The sequence below is a fragment of the Acomys minous genome (genome assembly GCF_964271855.1).
Source record: "Acomys minous genome assembly, chromosome: 2".
In the NCBI taxonomy this organism is placed as follows: domain Eukaryota; kingdom Metazoa; phylum Chordata; class Mammalia; order Rodentia; family Muridae; genus Acomys; species Acomys minous.
Window position 1 is genome coordinate 146,405,658 of NC_140484.1, and position 16,315 is coordinate 146,421,972.

General features: G+C 47.2%; 1 long non-coding RNA gene across 2 annotated transcripts in view; it reads left to right on the forward strand.

Moving 5' to 3' along the window:
* Positions 1 to 16,315, forward strand: part of LOC311588310 — a 414,683-nt gene that overhangs the window by 15,717 nt on the left and 382,651 nt on the right. Inside the window, exons 2-3 of one of the 2 annotated variants that reach the window (XR_014776147.1) lie at positions 5,253 to 5,399; positions 10,745 to 10,820. This is a non-coding gene — a long non-coding RNA (uncharacterized lncRNA). The remainder of the gene's footprint in view (positions 1 to 5,252; positions 5,400 to 10,744; positions 10,821 to 16,315) is intronic. The other variant, XR_014776148.1, reaches the window with a different exon arrangement.

Sequence of the window (16,315 nt, forward strand, 5' to 3'; positions counted from 1 at the left end):
AGGGATGAACCTTTGTCCAACGCCACAGAGACAGGAAGTTGAGAGCGGTTTGCGTGGCACTGGAGTGTGTGAGCTTAACCACTTGGCTCTGTGGCCTTGGCATGTGTCACTTTGTGTTTGAGGTGTGGTCTTCTATTGTAGGCCCAGGTGGGCCTTGGACTCATGGCAATTCTCCTGCCGCTTCCTCCTAGGGTTCTAGATATAGGCCACCATGCCTGGCTTGCTGTGCATCCTTGGCAGCTCACCCCACCACTCTGAGTGTGTGTTTCTCCCCTCATTCGATGGATATGAAGTACCATCTGTTTCTCCATTGTTGTAAAGGTGAAATGCTAGATCAGTGGGGTTTTGTGAAACGCCTTAATTTAACATCCCAGAGCCACATGGTCCTGACGTGGACTTCAGGTATCCACTGTAGATGGCACAGCTCTCCTGGACACTTCATTTTCCCCAGCTTCATGCCTTGTACTTAGCCTGATCCTTGGTTCTCTTGCTTATAGGGCCTCTTGGATTCTGGCCCTCTCACTCTGTCAGAGTGATGCTTCATGGCAGAGGTGAGGTATAGGGGTTTCAGAGCGCACAGAGGTGAGGCCACTGTGAAGTCTGGAGGTGTAAGAAGTGTCTTCAGGGAGTTGACTCTGGGGATGAAGATTAGGAAGGAAGGGGGAGTGGAGGAGGCATTTGCAGAGAAAGGGCACTTGCTGGGACCCACGGACATTCGTCAGGTAACCTGAATCTGAGCGCGTAACTATTTATTTGTCTTTGCTGGGACAGGGTCTCAGTCTGTCTCCCAGGATTGTCTCAAGCTCCGGCTCCTCCTGTCTCGACTGTCTCTACCTTCTGAGTACTGGGAACATGCCTGGCTCATACATTAACACACACACACACACACACACACACACACACGCACGCACGCACGCACACACACACACACACACACACACAGAGAGAGAGAGAGAGAGAGAGAGAAAGAGAGAGAGAGAGAGAGAGAGAGAGAGAGAGAGAGAGAGAGATTTTTTTTTCTCACAGCAGAGATTGGTCCTTATAACCACACTTCTCACAGAACCCAGTTCCTGGTGGGGCCCAGAGCCATCCCTGGGAAAGACGCAGGTCATTGCTTTGTTAATGAATGATAAATACTGGGCTTTGGTAGTGGAGATGGAGATCAAAGCCAGTGCAGAAAAGCCACAGGTCCCAGAGTCTGACAGACCTTCCATCAGCCTGTGTTTCCTCTGAGCCTGTTTTCTCATTTAAGAAATGGGTTTGTTAGGCAGAGACGTAAGTATTCACAATGTTAAAGGGCAGTGAAGCTGGAACTCTCCTCATACAAATGAAGAACTAGCGAGGCAGGACCAATCACCAGGCAGAGCATAGGACCCAGGCTCTGCAGGACCAATCACCAGGCAGAGCATAGGACCCAGGCTCTGCAGGACCAGTCACCAGGCAGAGCACAGGACCCAGGCTCTGCAGGACCAGTCACCAGGCAGAGCATAGGACCCAGGCTCTGCAGGACCAGTCACCAGGCAGAGCACAGGACCCAGGCTCTGCAGGACCAGTCACCAGGCAGAGCATAGGACCCAGGCTCTGCAGGACCAGTCACCAGGCAGAGCACAGGACCCAGGCTCTGCAGGACCAGTCACCAGGCAGAGCACAGGACCCAGGCTCTGCAGGACCAGTCACCAGGCAGAGCACAGGACCCAGGCTCTGCAGGACCAGTCACCAGGCAGAGCACAGGACCCAGGCTCTGCAGGACCAGTCACCAGGCAGAGCATAGGACCCAGGCTCTGCAGGACCAGTCACCAGGCAGAGCACAGGACCCAGGCTCTGCAGGACCAGTCACCAGGCAGAGCACAGGACCCAGGCTCTGCAGGACCAGTCACCAGGCAGAGCACAGGACCCAGGCTCTGCAGGACCAGTCACCAGGCAGAGCACAGGACCCAGGCTCTGCAGGACCAGTCACCAGGCAGAGCACAGGACCCAGGCTCTGCAGGACCAGTCACCAGGCAGAGCACAGGACCCAGGCTCTGCAGGACCAGTCACCAGGCAGAGCACAGGACCCAGGCTCTGCAGGACCAGTCACCAGGCAGAGCATAGGACCCAGGCTCTGCAGGACCAGTCACCAGGCAGAGCACAGGACCCAGGCTCTGTCCCTGGCTCTGGGAAGAGGGGTGGCATCCAAACAGCAAAGGCCATGAACTGAAAACTACCTGAGCTTGGCCCGAGAATCTGCACACTTCATGAAGTTACTATACAGGAGACTCTAACAGGACCAACCACTCTCCTCCTGTGAGAGCCAGTCCAAATGGCTCTCCTGTGTAGAGACATGCCCCTCAGGAAAGCTGTCTGTCCCAGAGTCTTTAGAAACCAAACTAGGGGGGCACAACGGTCCCTTTGGCCAGTGTCTCCACTCACCCCTCAACAGAACTTCGTGTCTCTGTGCTGCTACCCTCTGTCAGCTCTTTTCAATTCTTTCCATGTAGATCACAAGGCCCAGAGAGCTGAGGAGAGTCCATAGTGTCCATGGTGACATCTAGTGACATCTTTTTTGACATCTCTGCCATATTATGGTTGGATTTATGTGTGTGTACATGTTTCTGTGAGTGCATGTGCACATATGGAGATGCGCATGTGGAGGTCGAAGGTCAACTTTAAGTGTCTTCCTCAATTGCTCTCCACCTTGTGCTCTGAGGCAGGGTCTCTGACTTTGGAGCCCACTTGGTTTGGCTAGCCTGGCTAGCCAGCAAGCTCCAGGGACCCTTTCATCACGCCTCCCAGTGCTGTGGTTACAGACTGTGCCACCACACCTGGATCTACATGAGTGCGCCTGTCTGCACATAGGCTCTTTCCTGGCCAAGCTCCATGATTGGCTGTTAGATGTCACCATCATGATGAGGCATGGGCTGCCCTTCCTTGGGTGGAGATATAAACTTGCGTGTGCCTTCCTTCGGAGTGTGCACTTCTGTGCCTGTCTATGAGATCTCTCCCACTTTCCTACACTGGGGAGCACGAGCCGTAGAACACTGGATCTCGCCTCACTTCTGCTTCAGTTTCCTGCGACATCCATGGTCAGGTGCTTTTTCCAAAGGGGAGTGACTTGGCATGTGCCAATTCCTCCAAGTGACTGTGTTGTCATGAGGTGAGGTCACTACTTTCCTAGCAGATGTGGGAGATGACACCAGATACCCAAATGCTGGGCCCTCTGTTTTGGGGACCCTTATTTTGCCCACTGGTCTAACTGGTCCTGAAGGGAACTTCTAGATTCTTCTGTGGCCAAGAGCCTCTGATACACTGTGACAGGGATGAGGCTCTTTCTTTTTGCCTGCTTCCTTACAGGAAGACACTTTATGCTGTCCGAAGGAGGAAACCATATCTTTCTTGTGTATGAGGAATACAAGAGGGAAACTCAGTTCCTTGCTGGCCAAGGCAACTTCAAGAGCAGGCAAGGCATGCTGAACCTGATCTCTGGGCTCCTAAGTCAAATGGAGGCATTTCTTTCACCTATTTTTTAAAATAGGGCCACAGTTGAGCATGAGCTCCTGGTAATTTTCCTTGTGTTAGTTTTTGTCAACCTGACACAAGCTGGAGTCATCTGGGAAGAGGGAGACTCAATTGAGAAAATGACTCTGCCAGGTTGACCTGTAGGCAAATCTGTGGGGGGCATTTTCTTGATTAAGGGTTGCTGTGGAGCCGGGCTCAGACCACTGGGAAAGGTGGTCCTGTGTTGTGTAAGAAAGCAGGCTGAGCAAGCCATGGGTTACAATCCAGGGAGCTGCACTCCTCCATGGCCTCTGTTTCAGTTCTTGCCTCCAGGTTCCTGTCCTGCCTGAGTTTCTGCTTGACTAATATGAATGACTATAGCCTCTAAGATTTAAACCAAGTTGGTTTTAGTCAGTGTTTTTATCATAGCAATTGCAAGATTTCTGTTAATTTTTATCTCCAAAGCATCCTTCATAATTGGGACAAATTTTATCCCTAAGCCTTAGAAAGAGAGTAACATGACTTTTATACAATGTAACTAGACAATGGACTTTAATAAAAAAGATGGCGGCTGGGTGTAGTGGTGCATGACTTTAGTCCAAGCACTTAGGAGGCATAGGCAGGAGGATCTCTGTGAGTTCAAAGCCATCCTAGTCTACAAAGAGAGTTCCAGGACAGCCAGGGCTATTATACAGAGAAACCCTGTCTCAAAATAACCAGAAAAAAAACTGGTGACATATAGCCAATAACTGATAATTTAATCTTCAACAGCATCCCCAAATAGGTGCATCTTGAAAAAATAAAATAAACACACAAAGTGGCCAAGCATTCCCTACATCTAGGTTTTTATGATAAAAAGAAAAAAAAAAAAAGAAAAAAGAAAAGAAAAAAGACAAACCAAGGCTGGGGAGATGACTCAGTGGATAAGAGTGCTTGATGTACAAACATGAGGACCTGAGTTCGAGTCCCCAGCACCCATGTCAATAGCTGGTTATGGCCGCATGTGGCTTTCTAAGCCCAGTGCTCTGGGAGGGAGGGACAAGACTCACCCTGCAGCTTGTGGATGGCCAGCCTAGCACTGGGCTCAGTGATAGACCCTGTCTCAAGGGAGGAAGGCAGAGAGTGATGGCCTCTCCTGGTGCCCATGTACACTGGCTGTGTCCGCCATATACACACTACATGTACGTTCGTACACACAGGGGAAAACCCAAGTGGCATTAGCCATGCTGTCAAGAAGAGCAGTGCTGAAAAGAGCTGGCCAGTGTGAGGAAGAGCTGTAGGTGGTGATAGTTACATAAATGCACCCCTGACAAAAGGAAATCCTTTCCACAAGAAAGGGTTTAACAAAACAAAGTCGTTTTGTAAGAGACTGTTCCAAATTGGGACAAGAGAAAAGTTAGGAGAAAACTAGGAGGCTAGGAATTCTCACAAGAAGTGTTCATCTGTGAACACTGATGAAACAATAATGTGGATGTGACTAAAGTGACTATTAAAAGTTCTAATGCCAAAATCTGTGACTATTTAAAAGTAGAGGCTGATTTGCTGCTTGCAGCCATAAGGTTTCCTTAAAATATTGATCTGTTCTTAATAGACTTTGGAGAAACAGGTTTTGAGAAATAAGGTTTTTTTTTTTTTATTACTTACATTGTCTGATGAGTTTGTCAGGCTTTTAGGAAATAGAGTGTGAAGAGTCAAAATCTATTTAAAAATCTGTTTATTTTGTCAAGCTTTAAGTGTACTACAAAAGCTAAGCTAAAACCAATTATTTGTTCTTTGAGTCTGGTATAGTTGACACTCAGATGCTCAGCAGGCCGTGAGTGGAGGTCAAAGCCAATGAAGAGAAAAGACAAAAGACAGTATTTTGGCATCTGGTCCAGGCCAGAAAGTTCCCCGATGAGGCACTTCTACAGGGCCCTACAGCTCTGGTAAGTTACCCGTCTGATTGATCATGAGTCATAGGTCATGGAGACTGGGCCATTCCAGCAAATGACATGGCTGGTAGAGAAAAACTCTAAAGGAACTAAGGGCTCTTCTCCCAAGTGCCTGTGATGATTAATTGGGTTGTGAGCTTGACAGGATGGAGAATTGCCCATGAGGGGGACCTCTGAGCACACCTGTAAGGGATCACGTAGATTAGGATAGCCACTAGGCACAGCTGTGAGAGATGTTTCTTGATTTCATTAATGGAAGTGGCAGATCTATCCTGAATATGGCAGCACTTTTTAGTGGTGTCCAGACATACAGAGGTTTATAGGAAAAGCATTTGCTTTTTTGCCTGCTTGCCATTGTATCTCATTGGCAAGTTAGTTTACCGTGCTCATGAATCCATCTGCCCTGTTGTTGAATTACTACTGTCACTGATGCTCAAATCTAGCTGCTTTCTTCTCATGTGAGGACCAGAGACTCTTCTAGAAATTTCCAGGCCTCCAGCACCAGATTGGGATTGCTGAAACAAACAGTTGCTTGGACCAAACAACTAGCAGGTTCTTGGCCTCTCTAGTGTGACAACCGTTGTTCAACTATCAGTGTCCCGTCACCTAGGCCAATTTAATAAACCCCCTTTAAGTATATATTCATTTTATCGGTTCCTCTAGAGAGCCCTGGATAACACAGTCACTCCAAGGAACATCAACTGGCCTAATACAATAAGGAACGAAAATGTTAATTTTGGGCTACCTGTAGAGTTTTAGACACTCCACATGGACGTAAAAGCCAAGAATGGAGTAATTAGTAATAATACAAAACAAAGGCATCCAGACTAGATTTTGAAATTGTCAAGCATCCTTTATAGGGCTTCCCATCAATTCTGAGCATGAATTATTGACACAGGACAATCGTATAGCCCAGCTATAACCAGATTGGAGGAGTTCATACTTTTCCTAACTGGGAACAGTATTTTACCTAGTCTGAACTAGGAGTGAAATTTCAATTTCTGGTGAGCAAAATCTTCCACTCTGTGGTTTTAAAGTTCTTGCTCCCTCTGTAACACCTTAATGCTGACCAATAAATTATTCCTCAATTTGTCTTCCCAAGACCCCTTCAAAGATAATAATGATCCTTTACTTCCTGCAGTGCTTGGTCTGCAGCTTAATCTCTGGGCATGATAGCCCCACTAAGATCTCACCTGCTTTATGCAATCTACAAAATTATAACCAGACCATGTCAGACACATGTCCCTTAATGGATTGAGAAGGAAAAGAAGGAGTTGATATCTGTGGATGAACTCGGGGGTGGGGGGTGGGGGAAGAGGGGGGGAGGAGCACTCTGCCCGAGCTCTTATCTTTGTTGACTGCCCACTGTGCTAATACTAGCTGTTCGATAGAGTCTTTGCCTCTTCAGTTGGCAATGAGGGGAGAGCAAATTACATATATAGAACACTGCCTGTGATGGCTATCCTTAGCTGTTGACACAACCTAGAATCTGTGAAGAGAGCCTCACTGGAGGATTGTCCGTAGTGTGTTTAGCCTGTGAGCACATCTATGGGCGTTTGCCTTAATTAACTGATATGGGAAGGCCCAGCCCACTGTGGGTGGCAGCATTCCCTAGGCAAGAGGTCAAGAGTGAAGAAACCAAGCCGAGTACTGAGCATGTGCTGACACGTCGTGCTACACTCTTGACTGTGGGTGCGATGTGACTGGATGCTTGAAGTCCCTGCCTCCGGTTCCCCACGAGGACCAGCTAATCGGGACTTTTTAGGCTGGCAAAAGCCGCTTTCTCTACTGAGCTGCTTTTTGCCGGGGTATTTTACAAAGCGGGACAGGAGCCAAGCTAGAACACTGCTAACTCGGTCACCAACAGTAGTTACAGCACCAAGAGTTGACTCTACAACATCCCTATCGTAAGATGGGCGCTTGCCCTATAGCAAGTGCAATGCAAGATGACCCCAGCATGCAGGAGCTACGCTTCCTCTTCGTACTCATCTGTGCTGAAGGCCTGGGACCCCACAGGCTTAAAGACCTAGGGAGGCTCCATGACCCTCTCCTATCCTCAGCTCCTGGCCTTCTGATCTTGAGCTCTCTACAGCTCTGTCCCACCAATGTAGGGGACTTTTAAAATAAAAGACCTAAATATTTATTTATTATTTTATTTTGCTGGGCCTGGGATGGCTCTAAGAATGGTGTATGGGCTCAGGAATTTGTTGGTGAGAGGCATGTACTGCCTCCCTATCTCCCAGCCTCCTCCTTCCCTTCCCTTCAAGATGGAGTTAGTGTTGCTAGATCGCGCGCTGTCCACCCCAGTGCTGTCTTTCAGTGACACATTCCACATCGGGCTGAGCGCCATTGACAGGAGGCAGGCGGAGGGCCAGGGAGTTCAGGGCAGTGTTTCTGCAGGGAGGCTCCTTGGCTGTCTGCTTTGTTTAGTCAAACTTGAAAGGAGCTTGTGGTCTGTGCTCTAGGATGAGTGACAGGTACTTCCCTAGCGTGCCTTAGTTCTTTAAATTAAAAATGTAGGTAGTACATCAGAAAGCAGCTCTTACTGTGGTGTTTTTGTACACTCACACCATTGTAACCTGATCATGTTCACTGTGCCCCACGCCCCGGCTCTAGTCTCCTCCCCTCTCCCAAAGTCTCCCACTGTGCCTTAGATTTATGGCTGGCCTTCTCTGAAGCTCCTTCCCTCGGTAGAGATCTTTCTCCTCTTCTAATAAGGAATCAATATAAACTTACAATCAATATTATTGATGCTTCCAGAAGCAAACCCTTTCTTCCTCTCTCTGCTGCAAACTGGGTCAGGTCCCCCTCTGTGACCAGGTTCCTGTGATACACAGAATGAGGCCACACATCCTTCTTTTTTCCCCTACTTTGTAAGCACTGAGGCCATCTTCAGACACACGAGTGTATCCATGAAACAGATTCAAATCTGTACCCGTGTCTTGAAGTCTTACCTGGATGGTGTTTTAAAATATAATTAGCGGGGCTGCAGAAGTGGTACAGCAGGAGCAAGTTCAGTTCCCAGCATCCGTGTCAGGTGGCTAACAACCACCTGTATCTCTAGCTCCAGTGGATCCAGCACCTCTGGCCCCAAGGGTGTCTGTACTAGCATGAGGTATCTCACCCACCTATGCATACGTTGTTAAAAATAAAATAAAATATTTAAAAAGGTAGGTGAAAAATCAGTAGCCAGTCTGATATTGTGGCTCAGACTTATAATTCCAACACTCAGGAGGGAGTGACAGGTCATCCTAGTTCGAGGCCGTCCTGGGATTCATGAGACCCTGACCCTGCCTCAAAAAGAAAACAAGGAAATAAAGCCTATACTTTTCTTAAAACTTAACTTCTTACACAATACAATGTGACATTTTCTTGGAAGAGAGGTTTTAATTTACGACCTAGAAGATATGTCAGCATTGTCATGTGTGATGGCTAATTCATCGACAAATTGGTTAGAGTCACAATCAGTACGGGGGCCCATTTCTGTGTGGGGCTATGAGGTTATTTCCAGCAAGATTTGACTGGAGAGGGAAGACCCATCCTGAACAGGTGGCACCATTGTCATGGGCTGCAGCTATGGCCTAAGTGAGAAGGAGAAAGTGCGCTGAGCACCAGCGCCCACTGAAATCTGCTTCCTGACTGTGGGACGCAATGTGACCACCCATGTCCTGCTCTTTCCTCTGTGGCTCTACCACCATCCTATACTGCGTCCTCAAACTGTGAGTCAAAATAAGCCCTTTCCCCAAAAGTTGCTTCCCCCCCCACCCCCTTCATGTATTTTGTCACAGCAATGAGAAAAGTAGGAATCTCATCATACTGGTAGCGATGACTGCCTGAGCCTCGCCTTCTCTCCTGCCTAGCTGAGGGTCAGCTATGACACACAGGATGCAGGCTGGGGAGATCACCTGCAGGAAGGCAGGAGCACCCATGTTTAGAGTTCTAGCACCGGTGGGAAAAGGTTGGTTTGGTACTGTGCGCCTGTGAAGCAGTGTGCGGCTGTGGGAGGTGGGAGAGATGGATGGCGCTCCGGAAGCTCAGCAACCACACAGTATGTGTCAAATCCAGGCCAATGAGAGACCTATGCTAATCAGAGAGTGGAAGCAGCAGAGACCTCACAGCCGATGTCCTCTGTGTGCTGAGTGAGTGCACACCAGTAACCACACAAATGGAACACGAGCTCCCGTGTACATGCACACAAGCATATACATACACAAGACTTACACATACATTCAAAGTCACACCCACCCACTTACACACACACATACACACACACACACACACACACACACACACACACACACACACACAGAGAGAAGCTTCATCCTAAATGAAATGGCTGGTGGGTGGAGGAAGCAGGACAGAGCTTAATGAACCAGGGTTCAGGGGTGCCGATGGAACCTCTCCACACTCTGTTTTCATCTCCCAATCAATAAAGCCACACGTGAGGGAGAAATATGTTGGTTACATTACTTTAAAAGTGGCCTGGCAAAATATAATTTCTTATTGATTAGTTTTGAGGTTTGTGGATAAAAGAAAATTGACTTCTGAAAATTCTAAAATCAAGTAAATGAGGGAAGATGTTTCAATGTTTAAGGCGTAGGAAAAAAAAAAAAGACATAATCAATGTCCCCGAAAGTGCTACTTCTGAAGGTGCTGCCGAGCTTGGGACCTAGGTAGCTTCTGATCCGATTGACTTGGTCTCATTTATTATAACATTTGAAAAACCGTGAGGCCAACCTTTGGAAAGCAAAACTAGGCAGAGGTTTCATGGGATAAAGAAGGTGAAAGGACAGAGAACAGGGCTGTGTGTGGCCATGCCACCTGTGGTTTCTGTTTCAGGGAGATACAGGCCTCCCTCTGAATTTGAGGGCAGACATTGTACTACATAGCGTATGCCATAGTGAGTGTCTGTTTTTCTCTTTGGCCTTCCGGACCTTGGTCCCGTGGTCTTTCTGGAGCGACCCATGGTGGCGACTGAAGATGCTGACTGGCAAGGCCTTGGCACATACCTTCTGTGATGCTGACTCAGGGGGTTGGGTTGGCTTCACCTCCCCTCAGGGACTGGTGGGCTGGCATGTCGAAAATGCTTTTTCAAAAGTAGTTGCGGTATGGGGGAATGCATGTTAGGCTGCCAAAAAAAAAAAATGACTTTTGCATTTATCTCTGCATCTCTTTATCTATCTATCTATTCAGGTATGTATATTATATAATAGAATATATTATAATTATATATAAAATATATATAGTTACCTCTCTTATATAAACAATATATTTATATCATATATAAAATAGATATATAATATATCTCTACATATACATTTACCTTTATACCTGCTTAGGGCTTGTGGATTAGATGTAAGCTCTTCAGAGAGATGCCTGCCCACCTGCTACCCCTCGGACTCATCCTCTGAAACTGTAAGCAAGTCCCCTATTAAATGCTTTCTTTTATAAATTTCCTTGGTCATGGTATCTCTTCATAGCAAAAAAGGTAATAAGGCAGACGTTGGTACCAGGGAGTAGCCTGTTTCTGCGATAGGCCTGGCCATGATGCTTCTTGAAGGAACATGGACTTCCGGCTTTTGGGATCAGGAAAGTGCTTGAATGCTGTGTGGATCTTGGGGGACAGTTGTGCTGAGAGCAATGTGGAGTATGCAGACCCGATCAAAAGCTTCCAGTGGGGAACAGTGTTAGCAACTGGGCTAGGGAGCATTCTTGTGATAGTTTCCTTAGGCCCCAGCGTGTGTGTGTGTGTGTGTGTGTGTGTGTGTGTGTGTGTGCGTGTGTGTGTGTGGTGTTGCCTGGTTCTCAATACAGAACCAGCATCAAGCCTTGTGCCATTTTTGGTTTTTTTTTCACTTTGATTTTCATCAGAATTTGCAATCTTAGAACTTTTGCACAGTTTTCCAGCCTAGACTGTTTAATTTTTAAAAAATCACATGTAACTGGTATCTGTAAGCCAATAAATGGTAGTTACATCAATAAGGTAAAAACACTGTGGGAGGGAGGATTTATGAAAATATTGTTTACACAGTGTATACTGAACAGGTTCTGTTTAAAATGATCTGCTCTCTCTGTGAGTATAGGGGAGGCTGCAAGTGAGGGTGCTCTACGTCCGATGAGGTTTCTAAATGGAAGATGCTCACCTAAATCTCAACAAATAAATTGGGAAGATCTAGTCTTTGCTCTCTCCTTTCTTTGTTTGTTTTAGCCTTTTGACATTTGGACAGGGCACAGGTGTCTACCAGTTCATGCCTGAGAGCTGCGAAATAAAGTCCCCACCCCCACAAAAAAAATCTTAGAAAAAGAAGAAGAAGAAGAAAACCAAAACAGAAAACCACCTGGAAGGATGGCTCAGCAGCTAAAAGCAGTTCCTGCTGTTGCTGGGAGCCTCAGTTGCTCCCAGCGTTCACATGGCAGTTCCCAGCCATCTGTAACTCCTGTTCCATGCATTGTCCTCTCCTGGTCTGCATGGGCACTGCATACATGCCACGCGCAGACCTGCATGTAGACAGGACCCTGAGATTCATGAAACAGAAATGCCTATGTCTATATATGAAAAGCCCTAATGCTTTAGGTTTCCGATTTTTGTGTAGTCCTTGCTGAGTGCCGTCTGCAGGCTGTGGGTTGGACATACCTGCATTAGGATGTGACTGGTAAAAGTTTTGGGAACTAGAAAGGAAGTGAGTGTTTATTGAGGACCAGCTAATGGCCAGGTGCTGTGCGCCACTTGCGGAAGGTGAGCTCATCCAGTGACCTCGCTGATTCTGCACACGTGGGTAGTTCTCACTGCGGCCAGGCTACCTTCTCTTCCATTCCAGCCTCTGACAGCTGCCGCTCTGTTAAAATCTGCTCTCTAGACTCATTTGTAGCTATGATTCTGGCTATGACTTGGGGTCTGTAAGTTAGATGCGGCACAACCGTCTTTTGTTGTTATTGCAGTGATAAATTATCCTGAAAACAAACAAACAAACAAACAAACCAAAACAAACAACTCAAGGAAGAGAAGACTTATTTTGGCTTACAGTTCATGGTGCATTTAGTCATGTCACAGTGGAAATTGAAAGAGGCAGGAACTTGCTGGAGGGAGGGAGGGAGAGAGAGAGAGAGAGAGAGAGAGAGAGAGAGAGAGAGAGAGAGAGAGAGAGAGAGAGAGAGAGATTAATTCCAGTGCTTAGCTTTCTTTCTAACTTTACATAATCCAGGACCCCCTGTCCAGACAATGGTGCCATCTGCAGTGGACAGGTCCTCACACCTCAGTGAGCACAGCCTGTCTCTGGGATGGTTCTAGATTCTGCCAAGGTGACAGTTAAGGCTAGCCATCACACGTGCTTTCCTATGCGTCTTGAGTTCAGAACCTTGTTAAGAAGGGAGAAAGACCAGGAAGACAAACCAGCATCTGACTGGGCCTGCAGCCGTTAGCTTCCTGACTTGGCGGCTTCCTGTAGTGGTAGCAAGCATTCTCCCTGGTGCGGAAGAGGCGGTCACTAAACACTCCAGTAAGGAATTCCTTTCAGCTGTCATGGCCTCCGCCATCTGCAGCTGAACTCTAATGCCCTGTGCCTCAGACACCCTCTGCCCCATCTCATGTGGGGACATTGTGTGTCTGAACTGAAATAACTTGGTTCATATTTTGCAGTAAGTACACAGGAGGAGGAGGAGGAGGAGTCTTTTTCCTCCTTTCCCTGGACCCCTTTCTTATCTCAAATCCTTCTCCCACAACATGGTTTGTTTGCATCAGATGGGATCTTACAGTTTCAAACCCCAGGGGCCAGAGGAAACCATTTCCAGGCACCTCTCTGCTTTTTAGGGGACTGTGGTATGTGTGGGAAGGCTGGACAACTCTAAGGCGTGAGGCAGGTTCTGAGACACCTGCTTGAGGAGGCCGTGAGAGTGTCGGAGGGAAAGCTGCCATGGGATGGAGAAGAAGGAAGGGCAGGACACAAACTTCACACCTGCGTCTCCTGAGCGGTCCTGACTTACCTCCCGCGAGATCCTCCCCAGTGAGAGCCTCCCCAGCGAGAGCCTCCCCAGCTTGCTGAGAGCACTTGGCCCCAGGTGCTAGGCTTCAGAAGCTCTGGGTGAGGAGGCTAAGCTGGAGCACACGCCCAGTTCCCAAGCGCTCTCCAGTCAGCTCTCAGACGTGCTAGCTAATTCCTTCTCATAGGTTTGCCTGGCTTTATTAGCGGTAATGGTATCGAGGGTATTTTTCTTTATAGACATTATAATTAGTAATTGTTTTGAAGGGCAATTGCTGTTAAACTACTTATTTTTTTTCTTCTCCTGGAGGACAGGACAATTTCCAAGACTGATTATTTTGCAATTGAAATTCCATGTCTCCCAGAGGGAAATTTTTATAGCAGTCAGTGGAAGTCAAATCTGCTATGTGTTTTTTTTTTTTTTTTTGCCTAGTGCTCATTTACACACACACACACACACACACACACACACACACACACACACACACACGTTTACGTTTGACAGCTTTTGTAAGCAGTTCCCTGGCTCTCTGGCTAATGGGCTAGATGATAAATATTCCCGTGATATCATTTCAGTCAATTAATTAGCTAATGTTCAAAGATGGAAAGTGTCATGTAGACAGAGAATATTAAGACAGTTTTAATAAAAAAAGGCTTAAAGTGAGGAAAGCCACGGATGGGGAGATAGTGTGTGTTTTGCCTTTGAACTCTAATTTTCTTTTCTCTTCTAGTTTTGCAGCCTGTCACAGAGCTGAAAGCGCCTCATGCTATCAGGTCATCTCTGTAAAGCTTTTTCTTCTGCTTGGAAGTTTTCTGTGCCATGTCTGTGGTGAGGTAATGAACAGGTTATTTCCTCTTAAGTGAGGCCAGGGTAGTGTTCAGTCTGTCAGGCTTGCTGTACTACAACACCATGAACAGTGTGGCTTACAAACAATTTGTGCCTCCCAGTTGTAGAGGTTGGAAACCCGAGATCAGGGACCTGGTGGGTTCAGTGTCTGACCATGGTCCCCTTCCTGGTGCAAAGACAACCAGCCTTTCTCTGTGGTGTCACGTGGCTGGAGGGATGAGGATCTTTCCAGGTGATGTACCAGTTACATTTCTAACTGATGTGACACAGCACCCAGCACATACAACTTAATGGAGGGGAGGTTTATTTGGGATTGTGATTCTGGTAGGCGTAGTCCGTTGGGGTGGGGAAACTGTGGCAGCTGGGCCCATAGCGATGGGAACTTGCAGGCTGAGTCTTCATGTCTTCCTGGAACAGGAAGTAAGGAGTCCTTCAGGTTGGATTCAGAAGCAGGTACCACCGTCCAGGCCCACTGTTAATGACCCTTTTCTTCTAGAAGGCCACAGTCCCATTGATTCCACAGCTTCCCCGAACAGGAACACTTGCTGGGCACGAAGTGCTCAAACACAGGGCCTGTGGGAAATGTTTTATGTCCAAATCATAGGACTGGGTATCTTTTATGAAGGTATATCCTATCATGAGGGCTCCCCTGCTTACGATCCAGTCACCTCCCAGAGGCCCGCATCCCAACACCATCCCCTTGATGACTTCCACCTTTGTGTTTTTGGGGGGCACAGTCTTATCTAGACCATAGCAGCCAAGGATGTTTGGGCTTTTGTGACCAGGTAGGAATAATTACCTAAATTAGCTTTGTTTGGGAGCAAGCAGGAGGTAGGATGGGATGTATTACCCTATTTTAGCATAGCCCCGGCCATCAGTGCTTAAAGAATAAAATACGGTCCTTTATGGTGAGCATTTTGAGCTGAATTAGAGATGAGAGGGGTAGCAGATGGCTTACATGCTGGGTGTGTAGCTGCTTTGGTAAGAAGATTTGGGATGGGAGCAGACAGCCCTCATCAAACATAGGGTCCGTCAAATTCACCCCTGCAGTGTCTCCCACGGAGGGCTGCCTGTCCCGCCCGTTACTGTTTACCCCTTGTGTCTATTAAGAGGATCCCAGAGAGGCAGGTGCACCAGGGAAGCTCAGACAGGATGGCTCCCTAAAGCTCTGTTCTATTCTGATCGTTGACAAAGTGGCAGTGTCTGATGTGGAAGACACATCCCTGGGATGACACGCTCACAACTGCGTGCTAATAAAAGACTTTTCCGTTGCCACAGCTCCTCAGGCACTTCTCATTAGCAGGAGTTGGGAAACAATTGATTAAGAAATAATCTCCCGACTTCCCACACAGCATCCAGTAGAACACTGACTTTGGAGTCAGACTGTTTGGTGGTCAGAAACTTGTCTCTGTCATCAGCTGGCTGTGCAGATTTGTGGCATCGCCTGATCTTGGCATTACCTCAATTTCCTTATCTGCAAATGAGAACAGTGGCAATGTAGGAAGAGCCAGAGGGCCAGTCAGCTACTCATTCATTGCAGAAGTATGTATTAAGCGGGTGTGGTAGTCACTTAGAAGGTTGTTATTGTTTGACAGTGTCATAGATTTTTATTTTATATTTTATTTTTTCGAGTTTCTATGTGTAGCATTGGCTGTCCTAGATTCACTTTGTAGACTAGGCTGGCCTTGAACTCACAGTGATCTGCCTGCCTTTGCCTCCAGAATTCTGGGATTTAAAGTGTGTGCTACCATGCGGGGCATAGATTTTTATAATGATTTTTTAGGCACATCTTCTCTGTCCCCCTCCCTTATCTCTGTCTTTCTCCTGTTGGCACAAGTGTTCTCAACCAGTCCCCTTCCTACTGCGGTGCCTTCTTGTGCTGTTGTGGGTTTTAAGCAATTTTTGCCTCAGATTTATTTATTTTATTTTATGTGCACGTGCGTATTTTTCTGCATATGCATATGTGCACACGTGTGTGTCTACTTCCCATGGAAGCCAGCTGAGGGCATCAGATCCTCTGGAATTGGAGTTATGGATGACTGTGAGTTTACTTAGCCTCTGACCAAGCATAGGAGAGAGGTTATTTT